At 44.9% G+C, this 4,870-nt stretch overlaps 1 protein-coding gene across 1 annotated transcript in view; it reads left to right on the forward strand.

Annotated features, from left to right (window-relative positions):
* The first annotated feature begins 340 nt into the window (after positions 1-340).
* The window catches only part of LOC135543397 (serine/threonine-protein phosphatase 2A regulatory subunit B'' subunit alpha-like), a 58,809-nt gene continuing 54,279 nt past the window's right edge, over positions 341-4,870 (forward strand). The window contains 1 exon segment of the mRNA XM_064970609.1: positions 341-550. The gene's annotated coding sequence lies outside the window, so the exon portion shown is untranslated.

Genomic DNA, 4,870 nt, shown 5'->3' on the forward strand with positions numbered 1-4,870 from the left:
AATAATACAACAACACAACACAAAAGCACATCACACACTGCCTATAAGTAAACATTTACACACATACAAAAATGTTCTTTAGGCTGGCCTACTGCGAGAAGAATATAGCCTGCCCTAATCTCTGAGTTTTGATTTATCGATAGTCACTGACAGCTCAATATGTATATTGAATGGTTTAATGTGTGTATGTGTGTATGCGTGCGTGCGTGTCACTCCATACAACTTCCCGCCACCGTTTGCTCACGGGAACCCCCCGCACGCTGCTCATTCTCACCAGGAGCTGTCACCCTCTCTCCCCCTCACTGACATACAATACCACACACACACACACACACACGGAGCAGCTCGAGCCCCAGTGGAGACGCTGCAGACGCTCAGCTCGCTCCACCGACAACACCAAGTCACGTTCTGTTCTTCTCTGGCGGAACCGGAGAGCGAAAGCCTTTTAGGATTATATCTATCGCGTATGATATGTGGAGCTGAACGACCGGTCGTGACGGAGGAGGCGAGGGGAAATATTTAAAAAAGAGCGAAAGGGAGAAAAGAAAAGGTAGGATACGCTTTGCGTTATATCTGATTTACGATTTTTTTTCGGTACGAGCGAAGTTTTTCTGATCGCAATGTGTGAGAACCGCGAGAGGCTATTCAAGTGTTTGTGTGTGTTTTGCAAGTTTTTGTTGATAGTTGAGTCGCAGTGTTGGTTGTAGGCTAGGATACTTCCCTTGGCTTTAAAGGCTACTCATGAAAAGCCACTGGAGTTGGTGTGTGGGTGTGAGTGTACACTGATAGTACTGGATCATTGGTTTGCGTTGGGATGGGCGGGGGATTACCTCTACTAAACTAAAACGTTTTGAAACGGATTTCTACCTGAACTTGTCCAATAATGACAGACATGTTCGTTTATGTTCTAATCTGCATGACAGTAGACTATATCTCGTTCTCTACTGAATGTAGCAAAATGCCCATTTGTTGTCCCTGAATATACAGGCAGAAGTTGAATATCTGAGCTGTTGCTTATATTTTGCCATGTTAGACTATTTTGTAACACAGTTGGTAGGACACCTAGCCACCTACATAAGGATCCCATAACACCTTGATAACCATACATAAACACATAATCATTTCATAACGAGTTTGCTGACATTGACACTGCTTATGAATGTGTTATGGGTTATACATGTGTTATGTATTAGTAGGTAGCCTTCAAATAATGTGCAACAGACAGAGAATATCCCTCCCATCTTTCCCTAGAGGCCCTCTCTCAACACAGACCTGGGGGGGGTTCATCCTGCGCTCCTAATCAGGGTTTTAGACCTTGGAACACCAGGTGAGTGGACTCCCAAGTGTCTGCCCTGAGATTGGAAGGTTGGGGGTTCGATTCCCTGTCGAGTCATACCAAAGACTCTAAAAATGGGGCCCAATGCCTCTTTGCTTGGCAGTCAGCATGAACCAAGGAGATGGATTGGGGGTTGAACTGGTCTCGCGTGGCCAGCCTTCCAAAACCCTGTCTAGTTAGAAGCCTGTTTCTGAGGTTTAGGGGGAGACAAGCGATACAGTGGCGTCCTGTCCAGGGGGTGTTGATCAAACTTAGACAGAATGTACCAGATAGACATGTAATGAATAGATCTGACATCATGCCTTATGTAATGGAGGTGCTGCTCTGTCACCCTGTGATATATCCTGTTAGTTCCTGGGTGGCGGAGTCAGTCACAGGGTCTCCCCTCTGGAATTCTCACACACACACACACACACACACACACACACACACACACACACACACACACACACGTACACTTTGTGCTATCTAGATTTTGCTGTATAGTTCGGTGAATGGACGTGGCTTTGGGGTGTTTTGTGTGTGTGTGTGTGTGTGTGTGTGTGTTTGCATGCGTTCTCGCGTATGTGTGTGTGTGAAGCAGAGATCTGGTGAAGCCGTAACCCGACCCTGGCTGGACAGACTGACGCTTGGACAGCCACAGAGACCACTCTGGCAGGGTTGTGGTGTATGTGCAACTCAAACACACATACACACGCACACGCACACGCACACACACACACACACACGCGCACACGCACACGCACACACGCACACGCACACGCACACGCACACGCACACACACACGCACACACACACACAGTGGAGGAGACTGGGGATGTATTGCTGTGGGGGAATGGCTATACAGATAATCTGAAATAAAAATACTGTTATATACCAGTACTATAAGATAAGACACTATATTGTCCACCCTTATCCCACTCTGGCCTTGTGGTGTATTAGAGAGTGTGTTCTATTGGTGAGAGAGTGTGTGTGTTTTGGAAATGTACTTGTTAGGATCCAGATTTCTCACAGTCCTTTATATACGTGCGTCTTCTCACAGACAGTTGTTGCTGTGGACAGTGTGTATCTATGTGTATCTATGTGTGTCTGTGTGTGTCTATGTGTGTCTATGTGTGTCTATGTGTGTCTATGTGTGTCTGTGTGTATCTATGTGTGTCTGTGTGTGTGTCTATGTGTGTCTGTGTGTATCTATGTGTGTCTGTGTGTGTCTATGTGTGTCTATGTGTATCTATGTGTGTCTGTGTGTATCTATGTGTGTCTGTGTGTGTCTATGTGTGTCTATGTGTGTCTATGTGTGTCTGTGTGTGTGTCTATGTGTATCTATGTGTATCTATGTGTGTCTGTGTGTGTCTATGTGTGTCTATGTGTGTCTATGTGTGTCTATGTGTGTCTGTGTGTATCTATGTGTGTCTGTGTGTGTGTCTATGTGTGTCTGTGTGTATCTATGTGTGTCTGTGTGTGTCTATGTGTGTCTATGTGTATCTATGTGTGTCTGTGTGTATCTATGTGTGTCTGTGTGTGTCTATGTGTGTCTATGTGTGTCTATGTGTGTCTGTGTGTATCTATGTGTGTCTGTGTGTATCTATGTGTGTCTGTGTGTGTCTATGTGTGTCTGTGTGTATCTATGTGTGTCTGTGTGTGTGTCTGTGTGTGTCTATGTGTGTCTGTGTGTGTGTCTGTGTGTCTGTGTGTGTCTATGTGTGTCTGTGTGTCTATGTGTGTCTGTGTGTCTATGTGTGTCTGTGTGTCTATGTGTGTCTGTGTGTGTGTCTGTGTGTCTGTGTGTGTCTATGTGTGTCTGTGTGTCTATGTGTGTCTGTGTGTGTATCTATGTGTGTCTGTGTGTGTCTATGTGTGTCTATGTGTGTCTATGTGTGTCTGTGTGTATCTATGTGTGTCTGTGTGTATCTATGTGTGTCTGTGTGTGTCTATGTGTGTCTGTGTGTATCTATGTGTGTCTGTGTGTGTGTCTGTGTGTGTCTATGTGTGTCTGTGTGTGTGTCTGTGTGTCTGTGTGTGTCTATGTGTGTCTGTGTGTCTATGTGTGTCTGTGTGTGTGTCTGTGTGTCTATGTGTGTCTGTGTGTGTCTGTGTGTGTCTATGTGGGTCTGTGTGTGTCTATGTGTGTCTATGTGTGTATGTCTGCCTATGTGTGTCTGTGTGTGTCTATGTGTGTATGTGTGTGTCTATGTGTGTCTATGTGTGTCTGTGTGTGACTGTGTGTGTCTGTGTGTGTCTGTGTGTGTCTTTGTGTGTGTCTATGTGTGTCTATGTGTGTCTGTGTGTATCTATGTGTGTCTGTGTGTGTCTGTGTGTGTCTGTGTGTGTCTTTGTGTGTGTCTATGTGTGTCTATGTGTGTCTATGTGTGTCTGTGTGTGTCTGTGTGTATCTATGTGTGTCTGTGTGTGTCTATGTGTATCTATGTGTGTCTGTGTGTATCTATGTGTGTATGTGTGTGTCTGTGTGTATCTATGTGTGTCTGTGTGTGTCTGTGTGTATCTATGTGTATCTATGTGTGTCTGTGTGTGTCTGTGTGTGTCTGTGTGTGTCTTTGTGTGTGTCTATGTGTGTCTATGTGTGTCTATGTGTGTCTGTGTGTGTCTGTGTGTATCTATGTGTGTCTGTGTGTGTCTATGTGTATCTATGTGTGTCTGTGTGTATCTATGTGTGTATGTGTGTGTCTGTGTGTATCTATGTGTGTCTGTGTGTGTCTGTGTGTATCTATGTGTGTCTGTGTGTGTCTGTGTGTGTCTGTGTGTATCTATGTGTGTCTGTGTGTGTATGTGTGTGTCTGTGTGTATCTATGTGTGTCTGTGTGTGTCTGTGTGTATCTATGTGTGTCTGTGTGTGTCTGTGTGTATCTATGTGTGTCTGTGTGTGTCTGTGTGTATCTATGTGTGTCTGTGTGTGTATGTGTGTATCTATGTGTGTCTGTGTGTGTCTGTGTGTATCTATGTGTGTCTGTGTGTGTCTGTGTGTGTCTGTGTGTATCTATGTGTGTATGTGTGTGTCTGTGTGTATCTATGTGTGTCTGTGTGTGTCTGTGTGTATCTGTGTGTGTCTGTGTGTGTCTGTGTGTATCTATGTGTGTCTGTGTGTGTCTGTGTGTATCTATGTGTGTCTGTGTGTGTCTGTGTGTATCTATGTGTGTCTGTGTGTGTCTGTGTGTATCTATGTGTGTCTGTGTGTGTCTGTGTGTATCTATGTGTGTCTGTGTGTGTCTGTGTGTGTCTGTGTGTATCTATGTGTGTATGTGTGTGTCTGTGTGTATCTATGTGTGTCTGTGTGTGTCTGTGTGAGTTGAAGGGTGTCCATTTCAGCCGTAGGTGAAGGAGGACAGCCAGACTGTTTCCATATTGCTGAGACACAAACACACACTCATGCGTGATTCATAGATTGAGCAGGTCTAACGTTGTGTGAGGGTGTGTGTGTGATGTAATTGGTGGGAGAACAAGGGAACGTGGACACACACCCTTCAGTTCAAGTCAGGGCAACTCTGAGGAGTTAAGTCCTTCTATGTATATTTGTGT

The sequence above is a fragment of the Oncorhynchus masou genome, chromosome 7 (assembly GCF_036934945.1).
Source record: "Oncorhynchus masou masou isolate Uvic2021 chromosome 7, UVic_Omas_1.1, whole genome shotgun sequence".
NCBI classification, from domain to species: Eukaryota; Metazoa; Chordata; class Actinopteri; order Salmoniformes; family Salmonidae; genus Oncorhynchus; species Oncorhynchus masou.